General features: G+C 46.8%; 1 protein-coding gene across 1 annotated transcript in view; it reads right to left on the bottom strand.

The window, feature by feature from the left end:
• The window catches only part of LOC126191270 (cytochrome P450 6k1-like), a 77,273-nt gene extending 69,414 nt beyond the window's left edge, over positions 1–7,859 (bottom strand). The window contains exon 1 of the mRNA XM_049932078.1: positions 7,735–7,859. The gene's annotated coding sequence lies outside the window, so the exon portion shown is untranslated. The remainder of the gene's footprint in view (positions 1–7,734) is intronic.
• Positions 7,860–13,176: the final 5,317 nt, after the last annotated feature.

The raw sequence follows: 13,176 nt of genomic DNA, 5'->3' as shown, positions 1-13,176 counted from the left end.
CATATGATCCATAAATAATATGAACAACAGTGGAGACAGGTTGCAGCCTTGTCTTACCCCTGAAACTACTCTGAACCATGAACTCAATTTACCGTCAACTCTAACTGCTGCCTGACTATCCATGTAAAGACCTTTAATTGCTTGCAAAAGTTTGCCTCCTATTCCATAATCTTGTAGAACAGACAATAACTTCCTCCTAGGAACCCGGTCATATGCCTTTTCTAGATCTATAAAGCATAGATACAATTCCCTGTTCCACTCATAACACTTCTCCATTATTTGCCGTAAGCTAAAGACCTGGTCCTGACAACCTCTAAGAGGCCTAAACCCACACTGATTTTCATCCAATTGGTCCTCAACTAATACTCGCACTTTCCTTTCAACAATACCTGAGAAGATTTTACCCACAACGCTGATTAAAGAGATACCTCTGTAGTTGTTACAATCTGTGTGTAAGTATTTACTCATAATTTCAAAAGACACTGTTAAAACTGACCGAAGAAGCGTGATATGTAAAAGTGAAACATAGTAAGGTAATTAAAAATAGTGAAATATGTCATTCTGCAGCCGCGCGGTATTAGCCGAGCGGTCTGGGCGCTGCAGTCATGGACTACGCTGCTGGTCGCAGCGGAGGTTCGAGTCCTCCCTCGGGCATGGATGTGTGTGTTTGTCCTCAGGATAATTTAGGTTAAGTAGTGTGTAAGCTTAGGGACTGATGACCATAGCAGTTAAGTCTCATAAGATTTCACTCACATCTGAGCATTTTTTTTTTTTGTGATTCTGCTAAACGTCATCGGAATAAAAGTTAGAATAGAACTGGTAGTCGTTCCGTGTCGCATTGTCCCTCACATACCAAGCATGATTAGCCATCATCAGTAAGTCTAAAACTACAGACTCTCTCACGTGCACATCTACACTGCAGGCGATATCAAAGTGGGCGAGGAATCCGCACACGATAAGCGTGATAAAGAGAACCACGGCGCAACGGCCTATCTGGTGAAAACTGCTGATAGTGCGTGAATTGTTCTTCCTGCTGATGTTATCTGAAAGGTATCACGAAATATGTATACATGATTGTAAGAGTGTTCGCTGTTTTAGCCGTACTGATGTACACCTACCAGCTTTTACAGGGTGTTTCAAAAATGACCGGTATATTTGAAACGGCAATACAAACTAAACGAGCAGCGATAGAAATACACCGTTTGTTGCAATATGCTTGGGACAACAGTACATTTTCAGGCAGACAAACTTTCGAAATTACAGTAGTTACAATTTTCAACAACAGATGGCGCTGCGGTCTGGGAAACTCTATAGTACGATATTTTCCACATATCCACCATGCGTAGCAATAATATGGCGTAGTCTCTGAATGAAATTACCCGAAACCTTTGACAACGTGTCTGGCGGAATGGCTTCACATGCAGATGAGATGTACTGCTTCAGCTGTTCAATTGTTTCTGGATTCTGGCGGTACACCTGGTCTTTCAAGTGTCCCCACAGAAAGAAGTCACAGGGGTTCATGTCTGGCGAATAGGGAGGCCAATCCACGCCGCCTCCTGTATGTTTCGGACAGCCCAAAGCAATCACACGATCATCGAAATATTCATTCAGGAAATTAAAGACGTCGGCCGTGCGATGTGGCCGGGCACAATCTTGCATAAACCACGAGGTGTTCGCAGTGTGGTCTAAGGCAGTTTGTACCGCCACAAATTCACGAAGAATGTCCAGATAGCGTGATGCAGTAATCGTATCGGATCTGAAAAATGGGCCAATGATTCCTTTGGAAGAAATGGCGGCCCAGACCAGTACTTTTTGAGGATGCAGGGATGAGGGGACTGCAACATGAGGCTTTTCGGATCCCCATATGCGCCAGTTCTGTTTATTGACGAAGCCGTCCAGGTAAAAATAAGCTTCGTCAGTAAACCAAATGCTGCCCACATGCATATCGCCGTCATCAATCCTGTGCACTATATCGTTAGCGAATGTCTCTCGTGCAGCAATGGTAGCGGCGCTGAGGGGTTGCCACATTTGAATTTTGTATGGATAGAGGTGTAATCTCTGGCGCATGAGACGATACGTGGACGTTGGCGTCATTTGGACCGCAGCTGCAACACGGCGAACGGAAACCCGAGGCCGCTGTCGGATCACCTGCTGCAGTAGCTGCGCGTTGCCCTCTGTGGTTGCCGTACGCGGTCGCCCTACCTTTCCAGCACGTTCATCCGTCACGTTCCCAGTCCGTTGAAATTTTTCAAACAGATCCTTTATTGTATCGCTTTTCGGTCCTTTGCTTACATTAAACCTCCGTTGAAAACTTTGTCTTGTTGCAACAACACTGTGTTCTAGGCGGTGGAATTCCAACACCAGAAAAATCCTCTGTTCTAAGGAATAAACCATGTTGTCCACAGCACACTTGCACGTTGTGAACAGCACACGCTTACAGCAGAAAGACGACGTACAGAATGGCGCACCAACAGACTACATTGTCTTCTATATCTTTCACATCACTTGCAGCGCCATCTGTTGTTGAAAATTGTAACTACTGTAACTTCGAAAGTTTGTCCGCCTGAAAATGTACTGTTGTCCCAAGCATATTGCAACAAACGGTGTATTTCTATCACTGCTCGTTTAGTTTTTATTGCCGTTTCAAATATACCGGTCATTTTTGAAACACCCTGTATAAGCCGGAACATTAGACTGTATATACGTGTTCGGTTAGTTATGTTACGCTAAATAACTGCAGTTGCTTAAGGCTCGATTCAGAAATAGGCATGCGATGGCATTCCACGTGTATCCCCACAGTGTTACCATCGCACAATATGTGGACCGCAGCAAATATAGGAATTCAGTGCTACATAGGTCTCTTCTCAATGGCACGAATCTGTCTGTGAGAAACGTACGAAACCTTCTCGAAAACTGTCATGTTTATCGTGGACGACGTTATTCGTGACTGGATGCAGAGTAGACACACAATTAATGGCTGGCCCTCAGCTGTGGAATTACTCCTTTAGAACAAAAATATGTGGATGAACAGAAATTTAAAGTCAATGAGTATGAGACGGCAGAGGGCGAAAATCTGTACGGTTACGTTTCAGACATGGCGTCCGTCCTGGAATCAGCCATCTTTGATGCAACTCGTAATTTTTCATGGAACGGGGGTCATGTGACATATGGGAAATGTGGCCAGTAACACGATTTGAGCATAGCTTTAGTCATTCTAGAATTGTGACTGATATTTCTTTCGTTAGAGGTGACGTGATAGTTAGTGGCGTTAACGCAAGCCTTATGCACTGAGGCGATACACGTATCAGGACAGAAGAGAGCCCTTGTTGTCTCAGAGGATTTCGAACAGTGCCAACTTCACAGGCCGACCACATACTCACTCACACTGCCATGGTGAAAACTTGACGCGGCGCATCGTGAAACTGGCAGAGACACGCGGAAAGCTGGGACGATCGGAAGCGGCTACGGATGAAGCCTCACCAGCCGCCATCTTGGACAACTCAACGAGAGTCCAGAGCGCCGTACTGGCCCCCTCTTGCAGGAAACTTGGCTAAAGTGGCGAGGAATGTGTTAAGCGGATAACAACAACTCGAAGATGAATGAAACTGTGCCCTGGTGAGAGACACCTTTTATTTTCTCGTGTAATTCTATATCTGAATTGACATGTCACATGGCGCCCTTTCTGTTTGAAAATTAACCTTTAGCTTGGAGATGGTGGCGTACAAAGCCACCACCATTACTGTAACCTCGCCTCACAGGTTTTCTAAAAAGGTGGTTCTGCACCTAAGCATAACACCGTACATTTAAGATAGCAGTTCGATATATTTGTAGACCCTTACTTCATAACGATTATCCCAAGGAGTCGCACATGAGCCGGACGCTGTGGCCGAGCGGTTCTAGGAGCTTAAGTCCGGAACCGCGCTGCTTCTACGGTCGCAGGTTCGAATCCTGCCTCGGGCATGGACGTGTGTGATGACCTCCGTAGGTTAGTTAGGTTTAAGTACTTCTAAGTCTAGGAGACTGATGCCGGCCGGTGTGGCCGAGCGGTTCTAGGCGCTTCAGTTAGGAACCGCGCGACCGCTACGGTCGCAGGTTAGAATCCTGCCTCGGGCATGGATGTGTGTGATGTCCTTAGGTTAGTTAGGTTTAAGTAGTTCTAAGTCTAAGGGACTGATGACGTCAGATGTTAAGTCCCATAGTGCTCAGAGCCATTTGAACCATTTAGGAGTCTGATGACCTCAGAAGTTAAGTCCCATAGTGCCTAGAGGCATCAGCCCCACATGAATTCACACGATAGAGCAATGCTGTTACTACCAGAAAGTTTTCTATCGCAGACAAGGCACCAACTGTTGGAAATTAATATTTCAGGTGGAGTGATGTCTCATTACCTGAGAAGACCAGGTCAAGAACGTGTTTCTCTCTCTGATTACGTTCCATAAGAAACAACTGCCTTACGCCCCGACCTTGACGATTTTTATTGTAGTGAGAACATAGAATGAAAGTGGAAGCACTGGTGTTAATTACTGACATGCTAGATGTACCGCACAGGGGTTATTACTGAAGAATAGGATACAACCTGTCGGCTTTGACCAATGATGTCAGAAGTTACCAGAGATGATGTGTTGCACAGATTTAACAGACGAATGTTGAGAAACAAATAAATGCAGGACAGAGATACAGATGGTGGGCATGTATCATGTACATTCATATTTTGAACATATATTAAGTGAAACTTCCTGGCAGATTAAAACTGTGTGCCCGACCGAGACTCGAACTCGGGACCTTTGCCTTTCGCGGGCAAGTGCTCTACCAACTGAGCTACCGAAGCATGACTCACGCTTTACTTCTGCCAGTACCTCGTCTCCTACCTTCCAAACTTTACAGAAGCTCTCCTGCGAACCTTGCAGAACTAGCACTCCTGAAAGAAAGGATATTGCGGAGACATGGCTTAGCCACAGCCTGGGGGATGTTTCCAGAATGATATTTTCACTCTGCAGCGGAGTGTGCGCTGATATGAAACTTCCTGTCAGATTAAAACTGTGTGCCCGACCGAGACTCGAACTCGGGACCTTTGCCTTTCGCGGGCAAGTGCTCTACCAACTGAGCTACCGAAGCACGACTCACGCCCGGTACTCACAGCTTTACTTCTGCGAGTACCTCGTCTCCTACCTTCCAAACTTTCCAGAAGCTCTCCTGCGAACCTTGCAGAACTAGCACTCCTGAAAGAAAGGACATTGCGGAGACATGGCTTAGCCACAGCCTGGGGGATGTTTCCAGAATGATATTTTCACTCTGCAGCGGAGTGTGCGCTGATATGAAACTTCCTGGCAGATTAAAACTGTGTGCCCGACCGAGACTCGAACTCGGGACCTTTGTCTTTCGGGGGCAAGTGCTCTACCAACTGAGCTACCGAAGCACGACTCACGCCCGGTACTCACAGCTTTACTTCTGCCAGTACCTCGTCTCCTACCTTCCAAACTTTACAGAAGCTCTCCTGCGAACCTTGCAGAACTAGCACTCCTGAAAGAAAGGATATTGCGGAGACATGGCTTAGCCACAGCCTGGGGGATGTTTCCAGAATGATATTTTCACTCTGCAGCGGAGTGTGCGCTAATATGAAACTTCCTGTCAGATTAAAACTGTGTGCCCGACCGAGACTCGAACTCGGGACCTTTGCCTTTCGCGGGCAAGTGCTCTACCAACTGAGCTACCGAAGCACGACTCACGCCCGGTACTCACAGCTTTACTTCTGCCAGTACCTCGTCTCCTACCTTCCAAACTTTACAGAAGTGTGTACCGGGTGTGAGTCGTGCTTCGGTAGCTCAGTTGGTAGAGCACTTGCCCGCGAAAGGCAAAGGTCCCTAGTTCGAGTCTCGGTCGGGCACACAGTTTTAATCTGACAGGAAGTTTCATATCAGCGCACACTCCGCTGCAGAGTGAAAATATCATTCTGGAAACATCCCCCAGGCTGTGGCTAAGCCATGTCTCCGCAATATCCTTTCTTTCAGGAGTGCTAGTTCTGCAAGGTTCGCAGGAGAGCTTCTGTAAAGTTTGGAAGGTAGGAGACGAGGTACTGGCAGAAGTAAAGCTGTGAGTACCGGGCGTGAGTCGTGCTTCGGTAGCTCAGTTGGTAGAGCACTTGCCCGCGAAAGGCAAAGGTCCCGAGTTCGAGTCTCGGTCGGGCACACAGTTTTAATCTGCCAGGAAGTTTCATATCAGCGCACACTCCGCTGCAGAGTGAAAATATCATTCTGGATATATTAAGTGCATCGGTTCTTTAAGTCCTAGAATCCTATTCTTCAGTTATCCTATTTAGCTCAGCTGAAGAATGGGATACTAGTGCAAAAAAGAAAGGGGAAAAAGGGACAGAAGTAACGTTAGCATGGAATACCTCAGTAGACGTATATGAGTTGTATCCTGAACTTCAGCTAATCTGTATAGGTTAACTGCAGCAAGGGATATAAATCAAACGTAGGTCGACATTTTCGCCTTCGCTAGCACTAGTATCCTAGTCTGCAGTTGACCAATGTAGGCCAACTGAAATATGGGATACAAATTGTTTTCTTCTTCTATACTAATAATATCGACTGAAAATCGTCATTGTAGTACTAACGATAGCGAAAAAACCTACAACAGTAAAATTATATCCCGTATAATTGCATAGGCTTCCCCGGCCAGAGTCAATCGACATAAAAGTTTTCTGGGTATGGTACCGTGTCATAATGTAAAAACTACTGCAGCTGGAGAGAAACCAACGTTTCGGCCACGATTGCAGCGGCCTTCTTCTGGGTCCCGTACTTCAGTTGACCTGAGCAGGTCAACTGAAGAATAGGATACTAGTGTTCGTGAAGACGAAAAGCTCGACATACGTAAAATTTGTATCTCGTACCTCAGTTGGACTATACAGGTCAACTGAAGAATAGGACACTAGTACTGGCGCAAGCGCAGGCGAAAAAAAGCGACATAAATAAGATTTGTATTCGGTTCTTCAGTTGACCTATATAGGATACTACCTTCATCGTTCAGCTGAGGTAAAGGGTGCCAATGTTACATACGTCGCTTTGCGTCTTTGTTAGGTCAACTGAAGTACGGGATACTAATTTTTCGTACGTCAGTCTTTTAGCCTTCGGTACTACTAGTATCGATTGCAAAATATCGTAATAATATTAGTGCTAGCGAAGGCGAAAAAAAGCGACAACTGTAAAATTTGGATCTTGCTTCAAGTCTTCCATATCCATAGGAACAGATAAATCCATACCTACAAACGAAAATCAAAAAGTAAAAATTGTTCAGAATGAATAAAGATTCTTCCAAAATATCTCAAACTGACTAAGAACGAAAATGAGTATCGAATGAATTGGAACGAACAAATGATTTAAATTAATGCAAGCGACAAAAATCGTACACAGTGCCTAGCCCTGTCTTTTAAGAACACATTCATTTATCTCAGTTTACAATGATGACGCCTTGCCACAGAAGATAATCCATTTATTACCTACGGCTCGAAAATAAAGACATTAATACTATACGCGCAAACTAAGTTGACAGTGGGTGTGACGGCTGGTGGGTGCGACCGTAAAGGTATTTCCCATTTACAGTTGCTCCCATCAGACAGCGCGCCGAGTGTCACTTTAGTTTGCGATTGTAATATCTATGAGTAAATTATGACGTCATTGGTCAAAGCCATTCTTCAGTTGACCTACAAAGGGTGCTGGTAGCCAGATGCACACCGACCTGTAACGAGCAAGCAGCGCCTGGCAGCTGTAGGGCCGGCGATGACGGCTGCAGGGTCCGGGATATGAACTGCGCCGCAGCTGTCGAGAGGGGACTGCGTTGCCTTCTCACGGCAGCCGCATTTAAATCTGCGAGGACGCGGCGTTCGTCGTGACGTGTCAGGCGCTCTCTGCGATAAAAGCGCCGCATCACTTCAAGGCCAGACAGAGTCCGTGGGCCAGTCACCCACACAGCAACTCACTACGGGACACACATTGCCTTACTATACTCCGCAAGTATCTGAAATATCGGTATGAGGCTAATTTTATTCTGTTTGCACATACGACAATATGTTGGCTTCTGTAGTAAATATACCGAACAGCGCCAACTCTTCCCCACTATAAGCTCAGTAGCACACGCGACTATGCGATGTCAGGCGTTGTGGAGACGTCACGGTTGCGCGGATACGTACGAACAGTTCAGCATGTTGAGCTTCTTCTAAGTTTAAAACTGGTGTCGGAGTCTCATGTCTCCAGCATAACGAGACGAAATATAAGGCACACAAACATGCCTCGTTTTGTTGACTTTTTTGAGTTGAAGCGGCCCGCCACAAATTCGTCTCCTGCGCCAACCTCTTGATCTCAGAGTACATTTGCACACAATGTTCTGAATTATTTCCTGGATTTATTGAATCACTGTCTTTTTTTACATTTTTCCTTCCCCTACAACTCCCGCAAGTACAATGGAAGTTATTTCCCGATGTCTAAACACACTTCCTATCATCCTGTCGCTTCTTCTTGTCAATGTTCTCCACATGTTCTTCTCCTCACCAATACTGCGGACAACCTCATCATTTCTTAACTTACCACTTTCAAATTGTTTTTCTGCTTTTCCCACGGTCCATGATTCGTTAGTACCGAGTAATAGAACTCAGTATGTTGTTCTCGACGGCGAGTGTCCATCTGAGACAGGGGAAACATCAGTGGTGTGATAGGATCGTTACTATTCTCTATATACACTCCTGGAAATGGAAAAAAGAACACATTGACACCGGTGTGTCAGACCCACCATACTTGCTCCGGACACTGCGAGAGGGCTGTACAAGCAATGATCACACGCACGGCACAGCGGACACACCAGGAACCGCGGTGTTGGCCGTCGAATGGCGCTAGCTGCGCAGCATTTCTGCACCGCCGCCGTCAGTGTCAGCCAGTTTGCCGTGGCATACGGAGCTCCATCGCAGTCTTTAACACTGGTAGCATGCCGCGACAGCGTGGACGTGAACCGTATGTGCAGTTGACGGACTTTGAGCGAGGGCGTATAGTGGGCATGCGGGAGGCCGGGTGGACGTACCGCCGAATTGCTCAACACGCGGGGCGTGAGGTCTCCACAGTACATCGATGTTGTCGCCAGTGGTCGGCGGAAGGTGCACGTGCCCGTCGACCTGGGACCGGACCGCAGCGACGCACGGATGCACGCCAAGACCGTAGGATCCTACGCAGTGCCGTAGGGGACCGCACTGCCACTTCCCAGCAAATTAGGGACACTGTTGCTCCTGGGGTATCGGCGAGGACCATTCGCAACCGTCTCCATGAAGCTGGGCTACGGTCCCGCACACCGTTAGGCCGTCTTCCGCTCACGCCCCAACATCGTGCAGCCCGCCTCCAGTGGTGTCGCGACAGGCGTGAATGGAGGGACGAATGGAGACGTGTCGTCTTCAGCGATGAGAGTCGCTTCTGCCTTGCTGCCAATGATGGTCGTATGCGTATTTGGCGCCGTGCAGGTGAGCGCCACAATCAGGACTGCATACGACCGAGGCACACAGGGCCAACACCCGGCATCATGGTGTGGGGAGCGATCTCCTACACTGGCCGTACACCACTGGTGATCGTCGAGGGGACACTGAATAGTGCACGGTACATCCAAACCGTCATCGAACCCATCGTTCTACCATTCCTAGACCGGCAAGGGAACTTGCTGTTCCAACAGGACAATGCACGTCCGCATGTATCCCGTGCCACCCAACGTGCTCTAGAAGGTGTAAGTCAACTACCCTGGCCAGCAAGATCTCCGGATCTGTCCCCCATTGAGAATGTTTGGGACTGGATGAAGCGTCGTCTCACGCGGACTACACGTCCAGCACGAACGCTGGTCCAACTGAGGCGCCAGGTGGAAATGGCATGGCAAGCCGTTGCACAGGACTACATCCAGCATCTCTACGATCGTCTCCATGGGAGAATAGCAGCCTGCATTGCTGCGAAAGGTGGATATACACTGTACTAGTGCCAACATTGTGCATGCTCTGTTGCCTGTGTCTATGTGCCTGTGGTTCTGTTAGTGTGATCATGTGATGTATCTGACCCCAGGAATGTGTCAATAAAGTTTCCCCTTCCTGGGACAATGAATTCACGGTGTTCTTATTTCAATTTCCAGGAGTGTACATAAATGATCTGGCAGACAGGGTGAGTAGCAACCTGCGGTTGTTCGCTGATGATGCTGTGGTGTACAGCAAGGTGTCGAATATAAACGACTATTGAGTGATCCAAGACGGTCTAGTCAAAATTTTTGGTCAGTGTGATGAATGGGAGCTAGCTCTTAACGCAGAAAAACTTCAGTTAATGCGGATGAATAGGAAAAACAAACCCGTAATGTTCTGATACAGCATTAGTAGTGCCCTGCTTGACACAGTCACTTCGTTTAAATATCTGGGCTTAACGTTGCAAAGCGATATGAAACGGAACCAGCACGTCAGGACTGTGATAGAGAAGCGATTGGTCGACTTCGGTTTACTGGGAGAATTTTAGGAAAGTGTGCTTCACCCGTAAAGGAGACCACCAGTGCGACCGCTAGTACGATCTATTCTTCAGTACTACTCGAGTGTTTGGGATCCGCAGCAGGTCGGACTGAAAGAAGACATCGAAGCCGTTCAGAGGCAAGCTGCTAGAATTATTGCCATTAGGTTCGATCAGCGTGCAAGTTTTACGGACATGGTTCGGCAGCTCAAGTGAAAATCCATGGAGGGAAGAAGACATTCGTACCAAACCCAGAAAACTTTTATGTCGATTGGTTGCGATAACTTACCTGACCTCTTCGCAATAGTACATCCTGAACAAATAGGGAGCATCACTATGGACTCAGGGGCTAGGGACCACAAGGTCATTGTAGCGACCGCAACATACAAACCTGCGATAAATAAGCATCATCATCATCATCATCATCATCATCATTTAAGACTGATTATGCCTTTCAGCGTTCAGTCTGGAGCATAGCCCCCCTTATACAGTTCCTCCATAAATAAGCAATATATATATACAGGGTGTTTCAAAAATGACCGGTATATTTGAAACGGCAATAAAAACTAAACGAGCAGCGATAGAAATACACCGTTTGTTGCAATATGCTTGGGACAACAGTACATTTTCAGGCGGACAAACTTTCGAAATTACAGTAGTTACAATTTTCAACAACAGATGGCGCTGCAAGTGATGTGAAAGATATAGAAGACAACGCAGTCTGTGGGTGCGCCATTCTGTACGTCGTCTTTCTGCTGTAAGCGTGTGCTGTTCACAACGTGCAAATGTGCTGTAGACAACATGGTTTATTCCTTAGAACAGAGGATGTTTCTGGTGTTGGAATTCCACCGCCTAGAACACAGTGTTGTTGCAACAAGACGAAGTTTTCAACGGAGGTTTAATGTAACCAAAGGAACGAAAAGCGATACAATAAAGGATCTGTTTGAAAAATTTCAACAGACTGGGAACGTGACGGATGAACGTGCTGGAAAGGTAGGGCGACCGCGTACGGCAACCACAGAGGGCAACGCGCAGCTAGTGCAGCAGGTGATCCGACAGCGGCCTCGGGCTTCCATTCGCCGTGTTGCAGCTGCGGTCCAAATGACGCCAACGTCCACGTATCGTCTCATGCGCCAGAGTTTACACCTCTATCCATACAAAATTCAAACGCGGCAACCCCTCAGCGCCGCTACCATTGCTGCACGAGAGACATTCGCTAACGATATAGTGCACAGGATTGATGACGGCGATATGCATGTGGGCAGCATTTGGTTTACTGACGAAGCTTATTTTTACCCGGACGGCTTCGTCAATAAACAGAACTGGCGCATATGGGGAACCGAAAAGCCCCATGTTGCAGTCCCATCGTACCTGCATCCTCAAAAAGTACTGGTCTGGGCCGCCATTTCTTCCAAAGGAATCATTGGCCCATTTTTCAGATCCGATACGATTACTGCATCACGCTATCTGGACATTCTTCGTGAATTTGTGGCGGTACAAACTGCCTTAGACCACACTGCGAACACCTCGTGGTTTATGCAAGATTGTGCCCGGCCACATCGCACGGCCGACGTCTTTAATTTCCTGAATGAATATTTCGATGATCGTGTGATTGCTTTGGGCTGTCCGAAACATACAGGAGGCGGCGTGGATTGGCCTCCCTATTCGCCAGACATGAACCCCTGTGACTTCTTTCTGTGGGGACACTTGAAAGACCAGGTGTACCGCCAGAATCCAGAAACAATTGAACAGCTGAAGCAGTACATCTCATCTGCATGTGAAGCCATTCCGCCAGACACGTTGTCAAAGGTTTCGGGTAATTTCGTTCAGAGACTACGAAACATTATTGCTACGCATGGTGGATATGTGGAAAATATCGTACTATAGAGTTTCCCCGACCGCAGCGCCATCTGTTGTTGACAATTGTAACTACTGTAATTTCGAAAGTTTGTCTGCCTGAAAATGTACTGTTGTCCCAAGCATATTGCAACAAACGGTGTATTTCTATCGCTGCTCGTTTAGTTTGTATTACCGTTTCAAATATACCGGATATTTTTGAAACACCCTGTAGATACTCGTTTTTTCCTCGCTGTATCTGCGAGTGGAACACGAAAGCAAAGGCCTAGTGGTACAGAGTACCCACCGCCACGCACCGTACGGTGGCTCGCGGAATATGTATGTAGATGCAAATAAAGATGGCTGATGTCAAAAACAAATTTAGGGTGCACGGAGCCAATCTGTACTACAACACAGACATGGAAACAAATGCTTAAAATTCACAGATCTCAGATGTCACAGACAATGAACGCAAAGCACGTAGGTATGGTGGAATAGAATTTCAGTTCCGTTTATAAGACCCAAGAAGCATAAAATTTCATTTGGAGCGCAAAGAATACCGTTTAATGTCCCGTCGTCGACAAAGTCAACTGAAACGAATAATTTAATACGAACCTCACTCAAGTTGATCTACACTCCTGGAAATTGAAATAAGAACACCGTGAATTCATTGTCCCAGGAAGGGGAAACTTTATTGACACATTCCTGGGGTCAGATACATCACATGATCACACTGACAGAACCACAGGCACATAGACACAGGCAACAGAGCATGCACAATGTCGGCACTAGTACAGTGTATATCCACCTTTCGCAGCAATGCAGGCTGCTATTC

Source organism: Schistocerca cancellata, chromosome 6, assembly GCF_023864275.1.
Source record: "Schistocerca cancellata isolate TAMUIC-IGC-003103 chromosome 6, iqSchCanc2.1, whole genome shotgun sequence".
Classification (NCBI taxonomy): domain Eukaryota; kingdom Metazoa; phylum Arthropoda; class Insecta; order Orthoptera; family Acrididae; genus Schistocerca; species Schistocerca cancellata.
Note: the sequence above shows the minus strand (reverse complement) of the source record. Positions and strands in the feature narration are given on the sequence as shown.